This window comes from Passer montanus, unplaced genomic scaffold (assembly GCF_014805655.1).
Source record: "Passer montanus isolate IOZ18808 unplaced genomic scaffold, ASM1480565v1 scaffold63, whole genome shotgun sequence".
NCBI classification, from domain to species: Eukaryota; Metazoa; Chordata; class Aves; order Passeriformes; family Passeridae; genus Passer; species Passer montanus.
Genome location: NW_024371371.1, coordinates 1,426,337 through 1,437,749, shown reverse-complemented (window position 1 = coordinate 1,437,749; position 11,413 = coordinate 1,426,337).

Here is an 11,413-nt window from a genome sequence, read left to right as displayed (position 1 = left end):
AGGCTTTTCCTAAACACCTGCAGGGACAGTGACTCCACCACCTCACTGTGGTCTTCCTGCACCACATGAAGGCACAAAGAGAACAAAGATTCCCCCCTGTATTTCTGACTTTTCAGGAGGACATGGAACTTATGAACAGAATGTTTGGCCCCAGTCTGAACCTTCTATATTCCGTGTTATATGTGAAGTGTATTCTTTCCTACTGGAGCTTCAGTAGCATCACAGATGGAGACAGTGCTCCTCAATTCTGTGCACACAGGAACAGCAAGAACAGACTTCCCCACTTGGGTAAAAAGAGGTGAAATCAGAGCAGTTGAAAAGAATAAGCTCAAAGAATACAGTTGGCAAAGTCAAAGATCAGCAGTATTACTAGCATTTTCTCTTAATTGTGTATTAAAGAGCATTCACATTTATAATATTTTTCTCTTATATGTATTTATTCTAATTCTATGGATCCAGAGCACATAGCCATGTACTATCATTTTACCTGCTCTGAAGATGGATTTGCAACTGCCTTTAAAAAGCAACTTAATCCTACTAAAACACCCTTTAAACCTCTGCTTAAATTTAATTGTAGTGTTTTACAAAAGTTTCTTCCAAGAAGTTTCACTCTACCATAACTGCACACTACTTTTTTAACACTGGTAACCAAATTTGCTTCTTACCTCAATCCTGACAAAAAGACACCTGAACAGGTGGCCAGATTTCAAGAAGCACAGGAAACAAAGTTCCCAGCACTCACTGCTTCTCCAATGCATGCTGTTCCATGCCATCAGCCTCTTGGTAAAGGAGTCTGTACCAATTGAGTAGATGCAGTGACATCAGCTTACAGAACTGACAAAAACTCACTTGTTTCAAGCAAGAAAATTCAGTAAGACATAAAGCAAGTCCAGCTTCTCCATTGCTCTAGTTCTTTTAGCACCTTACTTTTGTAAAACTGAGACTGGAGGCCCTATTTCAGCAAAGCATTTTGGCATGCATTGAAGTTCCTCTAGAACTTCATTATATTAAAATACTTCATTAAATCAGGGCCTCTGATGTTAATGATTACTGCACCACTGAAAGACAGAAAAAATGGTTATTTTTCAGAGTCAGGAAGATATTTGAACACAGATCAACAGAAAAGCAGCCATAGAGAGCAAGATCTCACATTAAAAAGCATTATCACTAGCCTGAAATCAATCTGACAACCTTTAAATCAGACTTCCACTGATCTGCAGACCATAAAGAAATACGCTTTCCTCCATTCAATTCATGTACAGCAATAAAAGACCAGCAGCACAGAGATTTCACTTGGCCTGGTAGTCAACAACACAGCTGAGGTCAAGCACTGACACCAGTGTGTCTGCATTGCCTTTGACTCAAGTTCCATAAACTCATGTAGACACAGCTGCCAAAGGCAGGGATGCTGCTCCCAATTTGGTGAAGGCAGAGCAGTCGGGGAGATGAAAGAAAGCATCACTGCAAACAATGAGCAGAGGAAGAGCCATGGATCAGTGCTGCCATCCTGCTGGGCTGCCTGAGCCCAGCACAGCTCAGGAACTGCACCCAGCAGGATGCAGCAAGAGGCAACCTTCTCCTCTCCTGCCCTGCTCCATCCAGCTTACAGTTAAATTTAACTGAATGCTCAGAGGAACCTTTTTGTATTTGCAGGGAAAGTCCCAACGAAGGCAGGAATGATGCATCTGACTGTTTTCAGAAGGCTAATTTATTACTTTATTATACTATACTATATTAAAGAATACTGTACTCTACTAAAGAATACAGAAAGGATACTTAATGAATGCTAAAAAGATAACAATGAAAACTCATGACTCTCTCCAGAGTCCTGACACAGCCTGGCCCTGATTGGCCAAAGAGTGAAAACAACTCACAGCAGAATCCAATGGAACAATCACCTGTGGGTAAACAATCTCCAAACTCATTCCACACATGAGCACAACACAGGAGAAGCAAATGAGATAAGAATTGTTTTCCTTTTTCTCTGAGGCTTCTCAGCTTCCCAGGAGAAAAATCCTGGGCAAAGGGATTTTTTTCAGAGGATGTGAATGCTACAGAAGCTTAGGAATCTCAGAAGCAATTTTCTATCATTTAACTACATGAAATGTGTGCCATTTGATCCATGCTGTTCATTGTGAGAGTCAGCTTGCATGAAATAACTTGCTTGGGGATGAAACCTGGTCCTGTCCTTCAGCAGTGCTGTCCCTGTCCACAGCTATGGACACTTTCTTAGTCATGTACAGAGCTGCTTTAAATAACAGAATAACATCCACCAGGAAATCATTAAAGCCCTAGTACAGCAAAAATGGATTTGCCTATGGCAGGTCCTCTGCAATATATCATTGCCAGACTAGCTTCCTTGCAAAGGTAGGTAAAACTGGAATTCAGAACAAGGTCTTGCTGGTTAAAATATTCAAAAGCTGTTCTTGACTCGTCCAGATGCAACCCTTCCCCCTGCAGCAAGGCCAGCCATCAGCAATTCCAGCATTAGCCAGCTTCATGTGTCCTGCATAAAAGTCACAGTTCTGTGAGCAATTCACCACCACTGTAAGTGGATTTATCCCAGGAAAGAGGAAAGGCAGTTCAATAGCATGATACAGACATGTCTGGATAATTAATAATAACCAGTTAGTGGGGGAAAATAACTGTAAGCTATGGAGAACATTGTACTTGGGATTCATTTTTACTCTGCTAAAAGTAATGCTGGGGCAATAGATTTTATTTTATATCCAGTAGGAAATACCACTATGATTATTTACTGTAATTTCAAACACAAGCAAACAACTGCCACAGTGATATGTACCATCATCTGAGCAAAATCTCATCATGTTTAATCAGCTGTTTGCTATAAAAGGACATTTGCCTGTTGGATTGCTTTTAATGGGTACTAACAGAATTAAAAAGAAACATATTCTGAAATGGAGAGGACATTAGATGTGCCATTAAACTGGTTCTCTCTCGTGCCTGAGATTTTTGTGAATGCAGTCACATCTGATGTCCTCAAGGGCCCATCCCAGTTTTCTTCCCTGTCAGTGGGAGACTTTGTTTCAAGGACACTGGATCACATTGGAACTGGAGAAGGCTTTGATGATTTTTTCTTTCCTTTGAACATTCAGCACATGGTCACAGTTGGCCCTGCTGTAGGTGGCACCACACACTATTCCATCATTAATTCTCTGCATTTCTTTTATCCTTCACTTTTGGAGCTTTGCAATTTAGGAGCAACGCCAAAAATGTAAAGGGATATTTGCTCTCCCCAGCATAAAATTTATGTACTTTTCATTTTTAAAAAGTCAGATTTAAATTAGACAAAAGTAAAATACCTAAAAATATTTTCAAGGGTTGACTTTGAATATTATCAAACTTGTTAAAAACATTGTGGGAAAGTTGACAGATTTCTCTATGTCAAAAAACGTGTGAGAGATGAAAGAACACTAACATTTAAGGGAAGAACCAACAAGGAAATGTTCAGACATTAAGTAGATGATCCCCCTTTATTTGTTCTGATAGCTCATGCTCTGATTCTCCTGACAAGCCAAATTTATGCATTGACACACAAGTGGTCTAATGACATTTAAAAAAACTTACAGTCTTCCATTATTTTCTGTCCCCATTAAAAAAAAAATAAAATCTCAGTGCTAAAAGTTAAACCAAAGTGAGTGATGAATAGGCACACAAGCCTAATGGTGTGGGGTTTTATTCAGTCATAACCTTCTACACTATTCACAAAATGTGTCTTGCTGGGTTTATTATTAAAATAAAAAGCCCTAAACCCACAACCTAATTTAAACACACCAGAATTTGTGTGAACTAGACAGCACAAGGGCTCTGCAGCCCCTGGCCAAGACTCTGCCCTGCAGCTGCTCTCCCATCCTGGTTCAGGTGATGTTCTTTGCCTCCCTGCCTCAGCACAGTGGAAAAATGAGCATTCACTTCCTTTGAAAAGTGCTGTTCAGAAATCCTGTTAGTTCAGAAATCACCTATTAGTGCTTGCTACAACAGAACTACATGTGTCCCAAAACCACAATGAAAATTGGACTTTCTATACGATTCACTGTCTTCTATGTCTTATTCCCAAAGCTGTGTGTTTTACCCATAAAAAATATCACATGGGTTTTCCCAGAGAATTCTTGCAAAAGAATTTTTTGAAGCACTATAGCATTATATATTCAGCTCCTTTATGTACAGTCCCTACATATGTCTATAGGTATTTAATCCAACTGAAAAGTTGTCAATGCTCCTGTGCTTGTAAGAGTCTCTGCACTGGATCTTTGTTTCACAGGCCACATTTTATTAAAAAACAAGAATTCTTGAGAAAAGTTCACCTGGGACTATCTTCACATGATGAGAACTCTATGAGACGAAACAGCATTTCTTCCATTTATTGCCATGAGAGACTTCCTGTACTGTAGATTTTAGAATGTGTGGGTTTATGTATTTCACATATGCAACCTCACATTCTCATTGCACTCACCCTCACATTACTCCAAGTTATATAAAGAAAGATCCAAGTAATACCAGAGCCCAATGTAGAAAATAATTTCCTTATCTACAGTAATATATAGCCTAACTGACTTTGTATAGCCTTTTGGCAGCAGCACATCTACTGAATTTGTATTTCAGTTCACATGCCACTTTCAAGGCTCCAATATTTCAGCACAATTACAAATTAATGAGATAGGTAGTCTCCATTGCAGAGATAGCAGCAATCTGTAAAAGGGTATTAAGAGAAGGAGTAATTTACTGGCTCATGAAGGTTCCAAGTGTGCAGTCACATTAGCATGACAGTGGGAGGTCAAGAGACTCATTAGCCAGCAGTTACAAGATATGCAACTCAGTATTTCATAGTGGCGGGATGTACAGGCAACACAAACCTCAGGAAGCAATTTTGGGGTGCTCACTTTGGCATCAACTTTGCCCCTGGCCCCCAGCACACCCAGGGGCTGTGGGTACCCACTGTGGGGGGGTCATTGCTGTGTGCCCACAACAGGAAATCCCACCCAGATTTGTTTCTGCTATGTTACCAAAAATCTTGTCCAGTAAGGCTGGAGCAGCAGAGAGCAGGAAACCGGCTGTGCTCCACTCCTGGGGAAGAGATCCACACCCCTGCTCCAGCATCCACCTCACCCTGCTGCTGAGATGCCTTGAGAAGGCTGACCTAGAACAGAGACTAGACAGAGCTAAGGAATAAAGTAGGGATTTATTAAAAGGATCTCCTCAATGGATCCACCTTGGGCAGCACAAGAGCCCAGCCAGGGCTGCACCCAAGATGAACCAAAATGGTCACAAAATGCATGAGTGCTCACAGGGTCTCTCACTGTGATCAGCTCTGCTCCATTTGCAGATTGCAGTTCATTGTCCAATTCCAGCTTTAGCCCATGCAGTGCCACCCTGCTTGTTCTTCTCTCTTCAGTCCACATTGTTTGTGTTGTTGGGCCTGAGATTTGGATCATTTGTCCTTGGTCCCCAGCTAGAGCAGGAATTGTTTTGTCTCCCTGCTCTGTGCACAGAGCTCACCATCCCCTGATGTGAACCCAGACCCACACACTAAAGCAGCACAGAATCTGAAAAATAGAAAAGCTAAACCTGAGGCATCATTTCCCCCCTGGCATAGATGGGTCTTGTTAATACCCAAGCTCACATTTGCAGCTTGAACAACAGAGGAAGCACAGCCTGGGTTTAAAATTTGGGAGTGGGGACAAAGGCAAGGGGAGACAGATGATGGATGGAAAGAGGAAGAAATGTGTGTGGGGCTTGAGGTGAGATAGGGCAGCAAGGAAAATGGGGCAGCAAGCTATCAAATGCTTGTTCTCAATCTGAGGAGAAAGAGGGTGGAAAGCCTTCACCTTGGATAAAACACCAAATGTGTGACAAGGTGTAAAACTGAATAAATTACCAAAAAATGAAGGTGTTACATCCTGACAAAATGAAGTGCGCCTCTCCATTGACTGCAGTGGTACTCTGATGTTTGATACCCACTGAGAGGGTTTTAGCTCAGTTTGAAGACCCTTACTTTAAGGCAATAAAATCTGCAAACAATCTGAAGCTTCTCACTGCAATTCATTCATCTGGGGGAACAAAGACTAAAATAACCTTGCAGAAGACAGTTGTTTTATGAAAGCCCGGGACCAACGATGCCTTTTGGGGCTACCTAAAAACAGAGGCCAGACAAAATTAAGGCAATAAAAAGCAGTTCTATTTATTGAAGGACCTTCAGGTACATTTCAGGCAGATGAAGTCCCCCAGGAGCTACACCCAAAAATGGACCACAGGTCTTGGGTTTTCACACTTTTATAAGTTTGGGCCATTTGTGTATTGGGGGTTAATCTTCCAATTACAGCTTCAGGTAATGAAGGCATTTACCCCAAGTCTGCTCCCCCCAACTCACTTTTATTTTACATTTCTTGGGGCCTGAGGCAGTGAGGTGTCCTTGATTGCCAGGCCTGGAGAGGAATTGTTGTGTCTGCCCACAATGGGAAAGCAGCAGCTCACACTGTGTATGGAGATTAGAGTTATACACTAAAGAACTGCAGGATTACAAATACATGAAAAATATAAAAGCTGAACTCCTAAGGCATCACCAACAGAGCAACCAGGTACCATGTGTTTAAATTAGCATAAGGTTGGGTAGGCATTTCTTGTCTCCCACCCCTCCCTCCTGGTCAGACACCCCACATCCTTTGTCTCTGGAACAAGGGATAAAAGCAAAGACATACACTTGTTTTTGTCTAAATCAAATACGTAGAATGCAATAATTGCCTCTGAATGTGCTGCATGACTGATATCAGCAAACACCTTAATTATTAATTGAATTTCTTTAAACTAACAGTATCAAAGCCTATTAGAGCAATTCTTATCACAACTGCAGCACTCCAAGGCTTCAATGTTATTCCTAATTAAACACATGGGTACCTATATGAGAGGGAAATAACACAAGCTTGACTGTTTTCATAGATTTTAGATGTTCCTTAAATTTTACAAGAAGTCATCTCTCTTAAGCATTGGGTTATTTCTCATTAAAAGCAGATTTGGGGTTTTTTTTAATTGGAAACATCAGATATTGCCTTCCCTTAGAAGCATTTTGGCCTAATTTTGATCTCGCCTTAAAATGGTGACCAGCATAAAAATCAGAGTGAGAGCAGAATTGTGATCAAATCTGGAGTCAAATAAGCAGATCTTCAAAGGTTTCATACAGCTGATACCTGCATTATTCAGGCCTTTTATCAATTCCAGCTTCTGATGCTCCTTCCCCTTGGTCATGCTTTTTGCACATAACACATCATTATGCTGTGGAGTTAATTGCCACAGGATGTTTGGAGGCCAGGAGCAAACACGGGTCAACAGAGAGATTACTAAATAGATTAACATAAACCAGATTCTTTGGGGAATTCGGCCAGGAGTTCAATGCCATCTCTAAGTCAAGGTCCTTTAACTGCAGGTCACTGGAAAAACCTGCATTTCCTTGTAGTCTGGCTCCTTCCACAGACAAATCCCAGCTCCTTCCTCATGTGCAAGGACACTGCTTGAGCAGGGACTGTGCTGCACAGCCCTCTGGTGTGACCCCTCACAGCTGCACCACATTCTTCACCTTTGTGAGGGATCCTAGTGCTGCTTCCTTTCACCAGTGTATGGGGCTGGAGGGACAGATGTTCAACAGCTGCACTCTAGAGGGATGATGTGTACATGGTGGGGTGGGAAAACTAACCAGAGGAAGCTATATTAAAAAAAAAAAAAAGAAGGAAAAAAGGTCTACACAGTAAGAGTGAAAACAAGTAGTTCAGCTCTTTACTGAAGTCCTAGTGAAAAATAGCTAAATAAAATGGAATAAAGGTCAATTTAAAATAGCCATTCACATGTTGGTGGAAGGCAACATCCAGGCCTAGGGCAATTATTTCCTCTGAGCAAAACCCCCAAGTGTACACAGCTCAAATGCAGACCTTCCATGATGTGAGGTATTGCACCAGAGTGGAATTTTTAAAAATATCTTTACACCACTGTTTCCAATCCCCTTTGTTTTGAAAAGAGAGCAAGTCTGTTGTCCATTTGGCTGAAAGGCAAAGACAGCTGGGATTTTGTTCTGCTCCAGATCTCAGCACCATGGCACACAGGACTCTGCCCTGGGGATAGGAGGTTTTGACAACCAACAAAAATGCCATATATTGGCTTCTACTCCATAGTGCCCACTGGGTCTGGAGTAGCTGCTTCATCTGCTCCTCAAAGTTTCATTCATTCTGGCAGCACTGCACAACCTATGGTGTTTGAAAAGGCAAGAAAAGAAAAAATATCTCTTATCAAGGCAGATGCTGCCCAAAAGGTTGGGAGCCTCAACCAGAACAGCTGGCTTAGCATCCTGAATTGGAAAACAACCTCTGCATAAAGAACCTTTAATGAACTAATCAGGCTCTAAAAGCATTCATGGCACATTCCTCTCTCTTCTCATTCCATTATAAAAGAGAAATACTCATCAATTCACATCTATAAACATAGCTTACAAATGTGACAAGTTTTAGTAAATTCAGCCTATAAGGATAAGGAGCATTTCATGCTTCTTTTGCAATGCACAGCCCTTTGTCACCATGATATTTTCCGAAAAATCCTCTTGGCCTAGGATTTTTCTCCTGAGAAGCTGAGAAGCCTCAGAGTGCATTTTGCTGCTTTGGAATGTGGTTGGACATTGTTTCTCTCTCATGTGAATTGTTTTTACTTAATGACCAATCACAGTCCAGTTGTGTTGGACTCTGTGTTGGACTCAGTATGAGTCTTCATTATCATTCTTGTTAAGCCTTCTGATGTACCCATTCTGTATTCTTTAGTATAGTTTTAGTATAGCATTATTTTAATATAATCTAATAATATAATATAATAATATTAACCATAATAAATCAGCCTTCTGAGAACATGGAGTCAGATTCATCTCTTCCCTCATCCTGGGGACCCTCACAAAGACCTCAGCCCTTCACCTTCACCCCCTCTTGCTTCTCTTTTAGGCCAGCACTGGATTCAGTGTTTGAGGAGCCCTTTTACTGGTGTTCTTCACCAGTCCAGTGAATCCTCAAATCACCAGTTACTTGAAGCCAGCAGAACTGTGTCTAATTATTCCAAAGTAGTTGTATGTATTAACCTACATATTAGGATATTCATAAAACAAAAAGGAAACATGGGCTCACCATCATTTCACAAATACTCAGGTGACCACTTGTGAATATCAACAGGAAACACTTCTACTGTTTTCTGGTTTGCATTTTCTTAACTTCATTCTTCATTAGCAGTACACGTTATGTTTTTTAATGACTGCAGTGCTAACAATTAATAAATTCCTCTTTTTAAAAACCATCCTAGGTGACCTATGGATGTCCTCAGCTTTGTATCTAGCCAGCTCAATTGCTGCTCCCAGGTGAGATCCTGCCCCTAGTGTGAAAACAGCCAACACTAGAAATGAGCTTCCCCTAGCCTTTGAACAGAGACATGATGTAAACTTGGGGGGAAAAAATCTGTAAGTGATGTATACACTGCCATGGGTGGATTTCTTATGTTGGTTTCCATTTGTTTCCAGCATTGCACCATTAAAACTGCATTTCCATTTTCAGCTTTCCCATGCAGCTGGACTAGAAAGGGCTCTTTGCTGTCATCCTTACAGGTACAGACCTCAGCCTATGCCAGAATTTACTGAAGCATCTTAAGGGAGTGTTCACAGCTCTACACAGTTACTTTGGATCCCTGCAACCTTTTGTTTAAAACAAGAAGTGGCAAAATAGATCAACCAAAATGGTCTTAATATGTGCACACATGACATATACATACATATGCAGCCACACAAACACAAGTCCATCATAATCCAAACACATCCACCATGCCAGGCATGCCAACACACAGAATAAGCAAATTTTAAGGTTGTGTCTTAATAATCACCCAAATTAAGACAGTGATATAATAATGCAGATCAAGTTTAACTGCAATTCCTTCATTTATAAGCTAGTGATGGGTGGATTTCAAACACTCAGACATATAAAAATACAGTTCCTGGCCAATGCAGGAGTCTCTTCCCCAGCCCTCACATCCTCTCTTTTTTCTCCTCCTCCCATACTTACATACTCTCTCTGGCTTTGTCGTCACATCACCTAAACTTTCTTTCATCTTCTTTGTACTATGTTCCCCTTCTGCCACCTCTTGAGAGAGGGATAGCTCTCAGCTATATGGAAGGGATGCATATAAAACCCCCTTTCTTAAGGGGCTATGCCAAATTATCCCAAATTACACTACAAGGTTGTGCCTTTTACAATGTTAAAAGAAGCAGACCTAGAGGAACTGCACAGGAATTGAATATCCTTCTCCTGGAGAGAACAGTACTACTGGAAGACTCCACTAGGTCCCTCTGTACTTATCCTGAATCAAAACAGACAGATTGATGCTGGCCTGGGCTCCCCACCAAAATAAAACCAAAGGTGACCTGCAGAAGAGCTCAGGCTTTGCCTCCACACACTTGGCTCAGTGGTTCTTTTGAAAGCCAGTGGAATATAAGTGGGCATAAAATCCCAGAGTGCTTCTGGCAACCTCAGTCACACAGGGTGTTAAGCACTGACCCTAAGGCTGGCCAAATACCTCTGAGGTACAAATTGCTTTCTCCCTCAGCTGCTGTCATCTGAAGGCTGAAAAAAGGACGGTGATCTGAAGGACTCCCCTGTGATAAACCCCCTTTCTTCCTCGTATTTATTCATCACTGCACCTGAAATGAGTAAGTCAAACCTCAAACTGAGGCTGCACACACATGAACATTTTAGCAGACTAAAAAGAACCTTTTGCATGCCTTAATATTTTGTGCTATTTAGAGATGCCAGGTAAACCAGGATTCTCTGTCCTACAAACCATCCAAGCCCACACAGACGCTGCCCCAGTCCTGGAAGGCAGCTGTGTCCTGGCTGCTCTCCTGCTCCACACAAAGCCTACACATGCTGCAGCTCCCTCCACTCACAGACCTTGTACAGGCTCGGGGTTTATCGCACTTTTATGGAAATTCCATTCAGTGCTCAATTTACCCTTATTTAAATGCTAATTTTAGTGAAGTGGTTTAACAAAGCAATTATGAAAAAAGGCTCTAATCTTCCACCGACTGAGCAGGGAGAAACTCAGAATGTGGTAGACAGATTAACCATGTAAATGCAACATAAGTGATCTGTTTCCTACTTAATGCACTGGGTGATAAGCTATTTGGTTACAAAGGTGACAGTTCAGCCTCTTTTTCTAAATATATAACACCAAAGAATCAACAAAACACTAACACCTCATGCAGGGTGTTGCATATAATAATTATCCTTAGCAATCTCTCTTGTTTTCTGTGCTTAACACTCACTCTTGTTTTGCTTCTTAATGTATGTTTATCCATTTTATTTGGAACTTCTGACTGTAAGATATAATC